Raw genomic sequence first — 15,358 nt, 5'->3', positions numbered from 1 at the left:
AGAAAGCCCCCCCCCCCCCCCGCCAAAACCTTCCCGAACCTCCTTTCACACCCAAACTGGAGCAGGGAGACTTGCTCACGGCTTCAAACTGATGGGGCCATCCTCCCTCTCCCCAGCAGCTGGTCCTTAAACTCTTCTTAAGCTCCATCAACAGGACACACACCCCCACCCCCCACCCCGCTCAGCCTCCCTGAGCTCCTGCATGGCTTTCCTTGATGTTGGGAATTGCATCCCCCCCGCAACCATCCTCCTCCAGCTTTCTGGTGAAGCAAATTACTCCTTGCTGCACCCTGGGGCGAAGCGGGGGTCCGGTCCTTGCGGGGAGGTCCCTGTGGGGAGGTGGGTTTGGACCTGTTTGGGGGTGGGAAGGCTCAGGGGGCTGCACGACGGGGGCTCAGATGTGAACGATGCTTCCAGCCACCACCCTCCCGGAGAAAAGGAGCGGAGCCAGGTCCTGTGCCAAAGGCGTTTATTGCTGCGGGGACTCGCTGCCCTTCGCCCTGCAAACAGGGACAGGGATGCGCTGCGGCAAGACCCACCTGCGGGCAGAGCAGGATCCGTCCCGTCCCCCCCGCCCCGGCCCTGCCAGCTCCAAACCAAGGTGGGGTGCAGCACAGATGGGACCCACCACCCACCCGCGGCAGACGCTCAGGACTGGATGAGCACGGGCTGCCTCTGCCGCACGGTGACGGTGAAGGGCCGCGGCTTCAGCGCCAGCCCGTGGATGCAGTCCATGGTGAGGTCCTCCGCCGGGTTGGCGTGGAAGGAGCACTGGTGGAGGAGGATGGCAGTGAAGAGGAAGAGCTGAAGCTTGGAGAGCTGGTCGCCGATGCAGCGCCGCTGGCCGGCTGAGAAGATCATGACGCTGCCGGCTCGGTCGCGGTCCAGGCGCTGCTGCGCGTCCAAGAAACGCGCGGGGTCGAAGCGTTGCGGGTCGGGCCACTTGCCGCGGTCGTGGTTGACGGACCACTGGTTGATGAAGACCACGGTGCCCTTGGGGATGTGGAAGCCCTCCAGCTCCACGTCGTCCGTGGTGGCGTGCGGGATGGTGATGGGCACGAAGCTGGTGTAGCGCAGCGTCTCGTAGATGAAGGCCTCCAGGAGGGGCAGGTGGGGCCGATCCTCGGCCGTGGGCAACCGGGAGCGTCCCACCACCCGGTCCAGCTCGGCCTGGAGGTCCCGCTGGAGCCGCGGGTGCTTCAGCAGCAGCAGGAGGACCCACGAGAGCGCCGTGGACGTGGTGTCCTGTCCCGCGCCAAAGATGTCGGTCATGGCGCCCTCCACGTCCTCGGGTCCCAGCCCCTCGGGGGGCCTCTCGCTGCGCTCGACGGCGGCGATCATGACGTCGCTGACGTCGCGGAGGGCGCGCGGGTCGAAGGTCTGGCGGTGCTGCGCCACCTTGGCGCGCACGAAGCCGTGCAGCTCCCGGTTGAGGGCTTGGAAGTCGCGGAAGACGCGGCGCACGGGGTTGGGGAAGCGCAGGAGCCAGGGCAGCACGTCCACCACGCTGCCCGCCCCCACCGTCTGCCCGAAGCGGTCGTTACGGCCCAGCAGCGCCGCGAACTCGCCGTCGGCGTGGCCGTAGCGGCGGCCGAAGCAGAGGGCGCAGAGGACGTTGGCGTTGGCCACCACCAAGAGCGGCGCGGGCTGGAAGTAGGCGCCGCCCCGGCTGCGCCGCAGGAAGAGCCGGACGAGGTCCCCCGCCTCGGCCGCCACGTGCCGCTCCACCTCGGCCGCCGTCGAGTGGGCGCGCAGGGCGGCGTGGGCCAGGCGCCGGCGAGCCCTCCAACGGGGCGAGCAGGACCCGAAAGCCACGCTGCGCCCGCCGGACACCAGCTCGAAGGACGGGAAATCCGGCCGGCCGGCGAAGCGGGCGCCCGCGCCCACCAGCGCCCGCCGGATGACCGCCTCGCCGTTGAGCACCACCGCCCGCCGGCGGCCCAGCCGCAGCTGGAAGACGGCCCCGTACCGGCGCTCCAGCCGCCCGAACGCCAAGTGGGGCAGGCGGCCCAGCTGCAGCGCGTTGCCCACCAGCGGCCACGCGAAGGGGCCCGGGGGGCTCCTCTTGCCCGAAGAACCCCCCCGGCCGCCGGCTCGCCGGCGGGCCCCGGCCAGCAGCAGCAGCAGGAGGAAGAGGAGGGCGCCGAGCGCCGGCGCCGCGGCCGCCCCGTCGGGGCTCCCCGCCGCGCTCATGGCCGCGGCCGCTCTGCCCGGGGGCCGCCGCTCGGAGCCGCTTTATAGCCGCCTCCGAGGGGGCGGGGGGGGGGGAGGACGAGCCTCTCCCCTCCCCCGGAGCGGCCCCGGCCGCCCCCAGCTGCGGAGGGGGACGGGCAGAGCCCGCCCGGTGCTGGGGAGGGGGGACGCGGTCCCCGACGGGGCGCACGCAGCCGGGCACGGCCGCGGGGATGGGGGGGCGGGGAGAAAAAGGGAGGAGGGGGGTGGAAAAGCGGGGTGTGCCGGGGGTGTCTGCCCGGCTGCGAGCTCCGCTGTGGAAACGCGGAGAGGTAATCGGCAAGCAAAACGGGTCGGGAAGCGGGGAATGTGTATAAGGCCCTATTCCCCTTGCCCCCCCCCAAAAAAAATAATAATAGGGCTGCCGCCCTCCCCAAACCCACCAGGGCAATAATAGGGCGGGGGATGCTCCGTGTCCCGTCTCCCCACCGCGCGCTTTCCCCTCTTTTCCCTTTCCCCACGCAGTGCTGCAGAGGGCCCCTCGGCACTTGCGGTTTTTGAGAGCCTGGCCCCACGCTGCGGCTTTTCGGTGGAATTTGGGCTCCGGGCGGGTTTTTGTGAATCTGACGCTGGATGTCGACCGATCCTGACCGGCCCGTGGTCCTGAACGTTGCCGCGTCCTGAGCATCGCCTGGGCCTGCGCGTCAGAGGTGAGGCTGCGGGTACCGGCCGGGACGGGGTGCGGGGACGCGTGGGCACATTTCAGGTTTGCTGTGTTACTGGCCGGCCCAAAATTTCCCGGTCCCCTTTTCTCCTGCCTGTGAAGCAGTCACCCCTGCATGCGACTGTCAAACAGCTGGATAGAAATGCCTGAGAAGCGATAGAGGGTTATTTTCATTAGGAGAAGTGGCATTTTCTCACGCATCCCCCTTCACATGCGCTGCTCAGTGATGTCCCCGGGGATGCTGAAGAAGAAGGTCCCACTGAGACAATCGGGAACAAACATGGTCCTGCAGGGATTTCTATGCTCGCTGTCACACCGGGGATGCGTTACCTTCTTGCCGAGGCTCTGCCGCCCGCCTCCCACCTCCAGAAGCTGCTCCGGCTTCGGCCGCGCTGTCTGCGGGTGGGGAGCCGCAGTCCCTGGCAGAGCCCCCCATTGCACCCGCTCAGGGCTTGTAGGATGGAGTGAAACTGGGTGCTGGCAATGCCCCTGAAAGAAAGACTGGATTTCTTCTAAAAAAAGGGGATGCTGGTATCAGTGGGAACAAAAAAAAGAGAGAGCAGAGTGTATGTGGTCTGGTAAAACAGCCGTGGCATTTACGTGGTTGCCTGGTGGTCCTCCAGACTTGCTGCTCCCCACCTCAGTTAGTGTGGCTGATGAGCAGCATTCCCTGATTTGATGCCAACAGGGATTCCCGGCGGGTGCCGTCGCTGTCGCCATCCCCGTGCCGCAGGTCCTGGGATGGGCGAACACCAGGGATCACACGTGGTTTAGCTGGAGCGTGCCCATGGAGGTGTCGCTCATTCTCACGTGCTCGTGTTCCTGGAGGAGCCGTGAGCCGAACCCCACACCCCTGCAGTGTCCAGAGATGGACGGAGAATCAAAAACTGCCGGTCCACGGCGAGCGAAGCCAGCGGGCAAAGCCTAGGTCTTCTCGTGAGAGGAGCCTTTAGATAGTTACTGCAGCATTAGGATTACGCAGCGGTGCGTTTGTTGTTCCAGGAGGGATTTTGTACTTGCCGCATTTTCTTGTGAAAATTGGGATTTCTGTAGGTTGCGTGAGAGCTCAGTGCTGGGGAACGGACATTTTCCTGGCGGATCCCAAGGAACCGGCAACGCGAAATCAAATCTTAGGCACCTGCAAGCTAAAGTGCATCAGTGTAGGGGCGAAGTGTACGGCCGAGCATCCCAAGCGGCCGCACCGGCAGGGAGACGGCACGGTCCGCAGCATCCCAAGTGCCAGTGCTGGAGTGAGGCGAGGAGCGTGCCCCCTCCTTCCCTCCGGCAGCTTTTCTACAGCCTCGAGATTTATGGCTCAGCCGTGGAGCTCACGTGCGGTTTTACCCGTTGTAACGCTACAGCCATTGTCACGCCTGTTATCAAGGCTCATTTTTCAGGAATTAAACTTCACATCACGTAAGGTTTCTGCTGGACTGAGGAAGCCAGCACCGACTGCAAGGGAAAAACCGTCCCAGGGAAAAACCAGCATTTATTTCCTCATAGTTATAGGCGTGCAAAACAATGATGCTTGATTGGATTAAGCTGCAATTTTTGGGTTCCTATAAGACGAAACTTTGTTTTCCAGCATACAACACTGCATGAGGTTAGCCTGTAATTCCCGATGGCATTTCCTTCCATTTAAAACACTGAAGTCAGTAACTTTTGCGATCTGCCTGGTGCATGCGTGTGCTGGCTTTGGGGAGGTTTCTCGGCGACTCTGGCTGGATGCTCTGGGGAAGGTCGAGGGCTCCTGGTGCTGCAAAGGCTTTGCTTTAGAAGTATGTTGGTCACAGCAAAGTAGCAAATCCTATTTGCTTGGGTGCAGGAAAATTAATTCTGCATGAATAACGTGAAATGGGAAATTTTCTCGGCCATTTCCCAAGCTGGTCACCCCAAAAACTAGTGTCTTGGGATCGTTCGTTGCTCCCCCCTGGCTCTTCGGCATCGTCTCCAGCCAGCAGGTTCCTAAAGCAGCGTGTGCGGGGGAGCAGCCGTGCCGGGCTCGGGGGGGCCGGGGCAGCCCTGAAGGCTCCCCTCGCTGCCCAGCGGGGAAATGGAGCCGCGGTTTTCACACCTGCCTGTGGTGCTGGGCCACAGACAGAAAATAAAAATAATAAAAGCAATAATAAAACAGTAATAACAACAACAACGATGATGATGATGATATAATAATAATAATAATAATAATAGTAATAATAAACAACTTGTACAGAGTGCTACCATAATCATTTTCAGACTAACTCCGCTGCTGCAGTGATCATTGCAGCCCATGCCATCTCTCCCCAAACAGCTTTTTTTCAGGGCAATTCCGCAAGTTTGGGGTTTTTTTTTTAAGTTCTGCTTCTTTTTGCTTTATTTTCCTAAAAGATCTCAAGAGGAAGAACAGTTGGTCCCATGGTCCAAAGGCTGGTGCTGGGCCAGGGTACGTGCGAGCGGCAGAGGAGGTTTTTTTGCTGCCGGGGGGGTCTGGAGGGGAGCGGCACGGCTGGTACCATCCTGGTGAAGATGCCGGGCAGGCGGCGGGATGCTGGCAGCGATGGCATCGGGGTGTTCACGTCTCTGGGGGGTTCCAGCCGACGTGCGGGGGCTCAGCCTCCGCGGCCGGCGCTGAACTGGGATCTGCCCTTCGAGTCCCGTCCTCGCCTCGGGGGTCTTCACCTGCATCCCGGACCAGGCGGGGATGGAGCATCACCGGGCACGTAGAGAAGAAAATTAAGAGGAGAGGGAAAAAAAATCCCACACCATGGGAAAACGGGGAATGGCTGCTTGATGCAACTGCGGTGGTTTTGGCTCCTTAGTCCTCTGGTTTGGGTTATTCTTCTTTTTTTTGGGTGGGCAGAGGAAGGCAAGGAAGCAGATGGGAATTTCCAGTGCCGGGAGGCTGAGAGGCAGCAGCAGGAAAGCTTTTCCCAGCAGGATTCCCAGGCTGCATTAAAACAGTTTAAAATGTCAGCTAAACCAATCCAGGTTGAAAACTTTGGGGTTTGGTGAGCGTCTAGTCTTTACAACATCAGAAATGTATAATCAGGCTATGGAAATTAAGGTGTTGATCATTAATTAAGCTATTCATAAATAATTAAGCTATTAATAATTAAGCTATTTGAAAAGGAAAAACCAGTCTCTCGCAGAGGTGGTTTCTTTTCCCTGTTTGGGGTTCTGGGGGTGGGGAGTGGCTCCCGTTCGCGCCCCCCCCGCCCCCAGCCCAGGACACATGTTGGGCTGCGCAGGGTTAAATTGAAATGCTGTCCTGGGGAGGGGAGGGAGGGCAAGGGGATTTGGGGCTCTTGTAGGTCTTGTCCAGCTTTGTGTCTCCCATTTCATTTGGAAAACTTTTAGTTTGTTACATATTTATGTGTTTTTTTAATATATATATATATATAAAAAATGTAGTTTTAATGTCTTTAGAGAGATAGCGAAATCATTGGGCAGATGCACAACAGGTAGTCTGAAAATGGTTATGGGATAACTCCATACAACTATATATATATATATATATATGGATTTGGGTTTTTTCGTCTCTGGACCAGCACTGCAGATATTGGTTTGAAAACCACTGCTCCATTTCCCTGCTCAGCAGCGAGGGGAACCTTCAGGGCTGCTCCAGCCTTGCTACCCACAGCCTGCTCACCTGCACAACTATTTATGTATAAATTTATAGTTACATAAATATTTAAATACAGAAATATATAAATACAGAACTGTATACATAAATATAAATACACAGATACATAAATATATAAACATAGAAATATAAATTTAAAAAAATCTGAGCACGCTGGAGGAATTTTGATGTGGGGAGGCAGAAATATTGCTGAGTGCTGCTGCTTCCCTGGGGCGGGGGGACCAACCTGTTGTGCGGTTTGCTGGGGAATATTCCTCTTTGCGGCACCGTCCAGGCAAGCCGGAGTTGCTGTTACAGCAGCGAAAGCCTCAGGTTTGGGTCTGGCAGAATTGAGTGGTGCAGTGGTGGTGGTGGGAGGTGGGGGGGGGCACAAGGCGGCAGCAAATTCTGCAATTAGTCCTTAAAACTTCTTGCTCTGAAATGAAGAAGTGAAACACATCTCTCATGTGGGTGTTTTTTAAATCCCAACCCCGAGCAGGTGTAGGAAATCTGTAGGGAGAATGGGAGGAAACTCGGCTCCAGCAAAGCTGACCCTGAGGAGGAAAATGGGGACCCCAAAAAAAGATGGACATGGAAGCAGAGTGCTTTTCACTTGGAATGGCCCGTGGGGTGACAAGCAAGAGACTAAGGATAATAATTTCATTAATTATTAATATGAGACTACTGATAATAATAATCGACCTCCAATAATCTTGATTTTTTAAATGGTTTTATTTTATTTTAGACTTTATATTTTTTATATTTAATTTTATTTTCTATTTTATTTTATTGGCTTAATTTTTTTAAAATTGTTTTTTGACTTTTTGATTTTTTTTAGGTTAAAATTGTCAATGGACATGAGAGATGATGCATTTTTTCCAAAGGGTTGCAAGTAATAAACTCAGCCCAAGTAACCAAGAGTCCCATATCACTCTAAATATATTTGAAATCTTTATTCCAGCGTAGTCAGTGAATTTTTTTTAAGAAGACCAAAAATGTAAGTGAGTGACGTTTTTTGGCAGGACTTGTCACCGATATTGCCAAAAGCCTTGGGGCAACGTGCCGTCCCGGCAGCCCATGGGCAGTGCTGCAAGTGAGGGCTCTGGGGGACAAAACCTGGGCTCCTGCTGCTTGAAAATCTTATTTGCAAGGAAAAAAACCCCGGGACTGGGCATATGCTGAAGGGCTGAAGCCCGGGGGGGTGTTAAATACGATGGCTTCGAGCACCCTGCCGCGGGGTGAGGCTAGGGGAGGCTGCGCTGGTATCAGCCCCGGCCAAAAAAAAAAATAAGCTATTGGGCTGGGGGGCCCTTTGCTCAGCTGCTGGCCCGAAAAGTGACTCCTATGGGGAACTGGGGGGTCCGAGATGTCTGCTGGGGGTGGCGAGGGCTGGGCTCGGCCCCGTCTCCCGTGGGGGTACCAGGGCAGGTACCAGGGGGTACGTGGGCTCTAGGGTTGGGGTTTGGACACCTCTTCTGGTGTCTGGGGTGGCTGGAGCTGGTCCGATTCCTAAAAAAATGCATTTTTGCTGTTACTCGCAGCTGACGTCTGTGCCGGGAGGACCGCCGAGCGCAGACCTGGCCGGGAGCTCGTGCTCGAACCTGAAATCGCTGGGACGTTGCTCCATCTTGTTCGGACATCCCGGGGGCGCTTCTCCAAAGTTAGTTTGGGTTTTTTCCCCCCTTCCTCTAAATTTCCTTGGAAAAGTCCCTGGGAAAGGGTTCGGTCCGAAATCACGCTGCTTCTTGGACCCGGGCATCGCCCAGCTCCCAAATATTTTGTGTCCTTCCCTGCCTGAAGGTGTCCAGAAGAAACCAGGAGCAGAACTGAGCCCCGGCAGAGCGCAGCCCTCCTCTCCTCCTCTCCTCCTCTCCTCCTCTCCTCCTCTTCTCCTCTCCTCTCCTCTCCTCTCCTCCTCTTCTCCTCTCCTCTCCTCTCCTCTCCTCTCCTCTCCTCTCCTCTCCTCTCCTCTCCTCTCCTCTCCTCTCCTCTCCTCTCCTCTCCCGGAGCTCTTGGAGGACAAAGCTCTCAAACACGGCCGGTCCCCGCCACCAGCAGGGTGTCGTTTGGGGGCTTAAAGCTGCTGTCGCAATTAAGGTACCGCTGCTCGGGGACGCGTTGGGATTTCCAGCACATCCTATCATCTCCCCCCCGGGACACATGTTGGACCACGGTGCTGCTTTCTGGTCGCGAAGCCAACCGCTCCGAAATGTTTCCTTGTCCAGGGAAGGAAGGGACGTCTCACATCGCCACAGGCTGTATCACCACAGTTTTGGGGATGCCGTGCTCCCTCCCGGGCAATTTCCACCTCGGCCAGCTCAGCACCTCCTCTTTAAGGTGCATTCCAACTACGCTGGCCACTTACAGACTATATTGCTTCCTCCCCCCCCCCCCCTTTTTGCTAATTGCGGGTTCTCCTTAAGTAGAAAGAAGAAACCTGTTCTCCCTTTGGCATCGCCAATGAGATATTAATCCCACTTTCACATCCACTGTCTAGAGACGCAATTTAGCTGCTTAACCTGGACCAGAGCCCAACCCATAAGCCCTCGATGCTGGTGAGCTGAATCCCACCGCCGACCTCAGCGTTAGACACACCTGTACGGTTTTTCCGTTAATTTAATAACTCAGTCGTGGACTTTTTGGTGTCGTCCCCAAGATAAGGGGATGCCGAAGAGGACCTGGTGCTGTTGCTTTTGCAGCACCGAAACCCAGTCCCTTCCCGCAATGCCCTGCCTGCAAATGAATGCATCAGCACTTTCATAAACATCATTTTCATAAGCACAGAAAACAGGCGCTGCCTGATGTATGAAAAGCTGGAGTTGAGACCGGCTGAGGTCAGACTTTGCAGATTCCCTCTGCCAGCAGTGAGCTTTGGATCAAGGACAAGATAAATAGAAAAACGAATATAGGAGACAGTTAGGAAATCAATCAAAGAAAAAAAACAAACCCCAAACCCCAAACCGAACCGAGTCCCTTGGGCTGATGGCCACCTACGAACTCTGACTAGAAAAGTGAACGCACATGAATTAAATGCCTAAAAAAATACAGTGTCAGATGGGAGGAGAGGGTTTCTTCTTTAAATTAAAAACATATTTGGAAAAATAAATCTTTTGTAACATCTCATTTCCTCTCCTTGATTGGCTTACATGTTATCTACTCTGATTTTAAACTGCTCCGGAGGGGATTTTTCATCCTGCATGTTTATGAAGAGCCCGCCAGTGTCTGAGCACAACTTAAAATAATAGGAAAAATTCACCTGATTTGGCAGGCGGAGCCTCTCCACGGCGTCGCCACGGGATCTGGGATTGCAGTGGAGCCTGGGCTGGTTTTCGGGGGGTCCCAGGGCACAGCCCCTCGCCGGGTACATCCAGCTGCTTCCTCAAGTACACTTTAACTGGGATTATTTTTTTGGGGGGTGGGGGGAACCAAAACCAGAAGAATTGCCTTTAACCACTTTTTGGAGGAGGTCTCCTCTCTCCCCTCCTCACCAAATTCCTGCTGGTCTAATTTTTGCCTTCCCTGGGTTATACGGATGCTAGAGCTTTCTCTTTCGGTGGTCCTCCCTGCTAAACGCTGCAGCAGCTGGGGAATACACGCCTCTCCTCCACGGCCATGCTTTCTTCAGCCATTTTCAAATTTATTTCAAGATAAATGGCGCATTGCTTGATAGTAGTCATCTTGCTAAGGGGGTTCAAACCCACAAGCCTTAGGCTCCATTTGCCGTTCTGCTTCCCCAGCATAAATCCCTGCAATGAATTCTACTTGGATTTACTAACCCAACGAGGGTAGAAATGTTGCTCTCCCTATGGTAAATCTTAATGACAGTAATCACCTCAGAAATAATTAAACCTACACACAAGGGAGCTGGGAAAGCAGCCGGTGAAGCTGGGAGCAAAGCCTCGAGCAAATGGATGCTCAACCCCTGCCCAGAGGTGTTGGGAAATTATTTGCTTTGAATAACCAAATCTATTAATATTTGGGTTTGAGTGAGCGGCGAGTCCCTCGTGTGCTTTTGCGGGTGACCTGGAGAAGACATCGGAGGGGGAAGAGAGTCCCAATTTGGGCTCTGCTGGGAGACTGGCAGAGATGCAGCTCTCGCCAGTGCTTCCCTCGGGTAATTCGGCTGAAGATCAGGTGAGATTTGCCCAAAGGGGACGCAGGTTGGTGGCTCTGGGGATGTAAGGAAGGTTGTAAAGAGGAAAACATGGTCAGTGTCACTCTGAGATGTTTAATGGGGGGTTCGAGGGGAGCTCACGGCCACATCCCCCACGTTCACACCGGCTACGTCCACGGGGATTTTAATTTAATGCCTCCAAGGAGGGGAGATGATAGCTGTACACTGCTAAGGAGGGGGATTAGCTATAAAACACAGCAGCAAAATGTGTCTGCCCATCCTCCCGTGGCTGGCTGAGACAGTAAGAGCTCGTTGCTGCCAATGCTTTATTAGCTGAAGCATCAGAGGGCTGTAGGAAGGATGCAAAGCTCCAGCCTGGCTGGTTTTCCTTGTGGTATGGAATTTCTTCAGGGGGTTGCAGGCCCAATCCCTTAAAATCTCAGGTGTTTTGGAACTAAATTGCCTGCTCAGTTGCATTGCAATTGCCATGAAGCCAAAGGCTGGGTACTTTTCTTGCCCAAACCCTGCCTGACGAAGCACACGGGGCACTGGGGGATGGCTGACCCTCTATTTCTGCCTCCCCTTTCCCAGTTTCAGAGCTGTAACCGAGAAAGGCAGCTGACGGTTTTGCAGTTAAGGCGTTCCCACGCTGCCCTGAAGAGGTGGATTTCAGCCCTGCCTGCGGTGGGTTTGGGGAAAGCTCCCGAAGCCAGGTGCTTGGTTTAACCTCCCAGAGCTCATGCGAGGTCCTGCCCCAGTCGAGGGGAGGTGGTTGGCCTCCACCGGCTTTGCCAGCAGCCCCGGAGGAGCTGCAGCAGCAGAAGGGGCGGCCAAGCCCTGTTCCTGTAGTGCCTGGAGTCTCTGGTGTAGATTTTTTTGGATTTTGTTTTTTCCTCCCCTCCTCTCTCCCTCCTCTCCCACTGCATCCAGCTCTGTCACCCAGCCAGGATCCCAGCCGCACTCTGTAACTGGGTGGATAACATTCCCCAAGTCCTCCAGCCCCATCTTGTACGGATTTTCTGCTCCAACAGCAGCACAAAATATTTAAGGAGCCCAGAGCACTGATGGCTCAGGTAGGTTCGAAGGATCTTCTTGAGCTCGTGCAAGGCACGGACGGCATTCACAGTTGCAGCGAGGACCTGCTCCTCCATGGTTGTTGCACCCTGATGGTTGAACCAGGCTGAGCTTTAGCCCCCTTTAAAACTGGGCTTCTGCAACCTGTAAATCCATAGAGCAACAATCCTGCTTCGAGATGAGGTCCTGATAGCTGGCCTAAACTAATATCTGATTCAACACAGCCCGTCTGTGCTATAAACTCGGTCTCCCTGCTCTCATGGGAAAGGCAGCGGAAGGAGGGAAGCTGATGCCAAGGTGCCGCATCCCTCCGGGAGGCTGCTGCCGGCTGAGGTTTACCAGAAGGAGCACTTGGATGTTAAAAGGCCAACACGCTACTTCCAGGCAGCTTGGGTTCACGCAAAGTTGGAGCAGCAAGGAATGAAAGCCGTCTGCTACCCTCTCGCTGGACTCAAGCCACTTCGGCCTGACACATCCATTAAAAAAGCAATGTGGGATGTTTCTCCCCCACCAAAGGCAAGGGCAGGCCCTTTCGCTATTCCCGAGACAGCCAAAATTTCATCCAAAGTGGATATACATATATAATGCAGAAGTTGTGGATACAGCAGATGAGTGTCACACAGGAACCCGGGGCAGCATCCTCACCTTATTTTAAGCCCCAGCCTTCTTTACCAAGATGCCCCTGCGACATCTTTACCCTGGCCCTGTTGCCCCTGCAAGCGCTTTGCCCACGTTGAGGGTATTTTTGCTTCAGTTCTTCCTTCTCCTGCTTCTGGAGGTTTATTTCTACAGCTCTTGCACGGTGCCGGCTGCTGTTGTGTAAAGCCTGAGCGGTGCCTCAAATCTGGCAGAGGATTGTGCTGGGGACCTACACCTTCTTGGAGGTGTCTTCTGGAGCCCTTGGAGGTCTTCTCGATGTTGTCTCGACTCTCGATGAGCTCAGTCCTTGGGAGGCTTCGTCAGCTGCTGCCAGTGCGAGCAGCAGGCTTCGAGTTGTTGAGAGCAAGTGAGGGAAGAGCTGTGGTGGGCACTGGCTTGCAGAAGACGAGCTCGTGAGGGCATCAGGGACAGGCTAAGTAAAGGGCCGTCGTTTTTCATGCAGCAGATAATTATACTGTGGAGCTCGTGACTCTTCAAATCTATTCCAACTCGACCTAAAGAGCTGTAAGTGACCTTGTAGCCCAGCCAGATGCTACGACATTGCCTGTGCTGCATTCAGAGCTGCCTAGGGCTTTAGGTTGGTGGGGTTAGGCCGCTACCTAACCAATTCCGACACCATTATACATGGTTTCCATACTGAATTCTGGGGGATAAATCTGCAAATCTGCCTGTGCTCGATGCAGGGAGAGCTGAAATATCCTGGTTTATGCAGCTGGAACTTCGGCACGATGTAGGAGCGACGCGGTATCTGGGGGTGTGTGGCTCTGCAGGTGCTCGTGCCCAACGGGAGAAGGCAGAAACCTTTCAGATCTTGCAGGCTGGTGGATATAACAGGAGATATATAAACGGCAATGGCTGGATTTATAGGCAGGAGGGTTAAGCCTCCATATCACTTGACTCTTGCCCTTGTCTCTAGCAGGAATTCGAGTTGGTTTGGGCTGTGGTGAAACAAGGGCTCTATCTGGGAAGAAAAACAGGTCTTAGGAAGAGCTGGAAGCTTAGTCCTGGCCCCGAGAGGGCTGTGGTGATGGAGCAACTGTGCGAAGGCTGGAGATGGCTCATCCCTTGGGTCCAGACGTTTACAAACCAGCTGGGTTCAGACGCTGGAAATGGTGTTGAAATACTCCCGAAAGGGTCTGCACGTCTCCTGCAAGGTTGGGTGCAGAAGCCCTCTCCTCCAGCAGCTGTAGGCTTCCGAGGGAATTAATTTGCTTCTCTATCACTTAATAAACCGGTCCTAAAAGTCCTGCTCAAAGAAGACGATGCCAGCGTACCCAGGGATGCCACGCATGGTCTGGCAGCCTTTCTTTTCCCGTAATTAAAAGCTCTTCAAGGAGTGTTTGCGTGCTGGCGGGGAGGGAGAGTGTCCTGCCAGCGAGAAGAAGGGGGCCGAAATGAGAAAGTCCCCTCTGGCGTGTGTAATGGGGAAATAATCACCGCTCGCCGTCAACTGGCTGTTGTTTCTGGGCGAGCACAAGGCAGGGCAGCGCAGGCTGCTTGGCCAGGGACCAGCTCCCCCCGCCGCTGTCTCGCCCCTGGGAGGGAGAAGAGATTAATCCCCCGTCGCCGCAGATTAATGCTGACAGGAGGGCTGGCCCGTGACAAGATAGATGACAGGGTTACACGGCAATGCGTGAGAAGCCAGCCCCTCTCTATCCAGCGTGGTTTTCCTTGCGTGACTGCTTTCCTCCTCTCTTCCAGCCAGCTCCCACCTTGGGAAAGGCGCCTTTAACCCGTTCCTGCCCACCGGTGGATGGGGAGCGCACACGAGGCCGGAGGAGACATGGGGCAGGAGGGGAAACCTGGGACCAGGGTCAGAAGTAGGATAGAAATGCCCCAAACCCGCTTTGTTCTGGGGGCAGGTTCATTTGCTCGTTAGCCCTGCCAGACCCACAGCCTCCCTGGACCTTGAGGGTCCTTCAACATCTACAGCATCCATAATCCGTTGCTCAGTCTCCAATAAATTCACACACGTGCATTTCTGGCAGCGGTTGAGCACTCAGGTTTTTATTGCAGCTGTAGATACAACTCCTAGCTTTGCTCAGTGCACCCACTTGGAAGTCCCAGCACTCCCAGGCTTCACCCGAAATCTCTCCTGAACCCTCCCAGGTGCCACCCAGGTGCTGTGGTCGCTCTGCTTTTCCCTCTATTTCATACACTTAATCATCTAAAACTGTTACTTAAGCAAGTCATAGAGCAAAGCATACATAAAGTTGACTTTTATCGTGCTTTCTGTCCCAAGATTGGTTTAATCAAATATTAAGAATATTAATTTCACTTTCCTGTCCAAGGCATAGTGCGGAAGACGACCCCACAGCTACAGGATGGATTTGATGGTCGTTAGCTAGAGAAGTGCTGGAGCTCATTAACCCTGACCAGCCAGGCTCAAAGATTCACTTTCGTTTCCAAGTTTCTACTCCAGCAAAGCCTTTCCCTGGGGGGTGGTGGTGGTGGAGATTTGCACACAACTGAACTTTTCTCTTTTTCCAGCAGATTTAGATGTTTTTAAAATACGTGATGTGATCAAAGGATCGTATTTTATACAAAATATGGACAAAGAAACAAGTACAGTCAAGTTATCTTACAAACAAGCTCCAGCTAAAGAAAATTAAAAATCCTCAGGATAAATTTAAGAAGCAGTAGAATACAACTAGTTTAATAAATATGAACAATTTTAAGTGAAATTTGAAGTCCTGCAGTTTATTTTCTGAAAAGGTGTGAGGATACACCACCTTTGATTTCTTCCCCCCTCTCACACCTCCCCAAAATCCATTCCACACTCAAACACCTTCCAGTGTACCAAAACAGCAACTTGCTGTCATTTGCTGCACAGGAAGAATAAAAACATTACCTTTGTTTTCAGGCTGGTGATGAAATCTTTGGCTTTGCTATTAGTTTCTGGTAAGATGTTATAAAGATTTTGGATGTAACCTTAAGGTGCAGTGTTCCCTCCATTTTATTTTTCTTCTTCATTCATTTGAAGCCTCAAGGTTACAGTTGTTAAAACCTCCTT

At 54.2% G+C, this 15,358-nt stretch overlaps 1 pseudogene; it reads right to left on the bottom strand.

Moving 5' to 3' along the window:
* Window positions 1–464: 464 nt before the first annotated feature.
* LOC142039999 (cytochrome P450 1B1 pseudogene) lies at window positions 465–2,193 on the bottom strand (annotated as a pseudogene).
* Window positions 2,194–15,358: the final 13,165 nt, after the last annotated feature.

This window comes from Buteo buteo, chromosome 16 (assembly GCF_964188355.1).
Source record: "Buteo buteo chromosome 16, bButBut1.hap1.1, whole genome shotgun sequence".
Classification (NCBI taxonomy): domain Eukaryota; kingdom Metazoa; phylum Chordata; class Aves; order Accipitriformes; family Accipitridae; genus Buteo; species Buteo buteo.
This window is presented reverse-complemented; position numbering and strand designations above follow the sequence as displayed.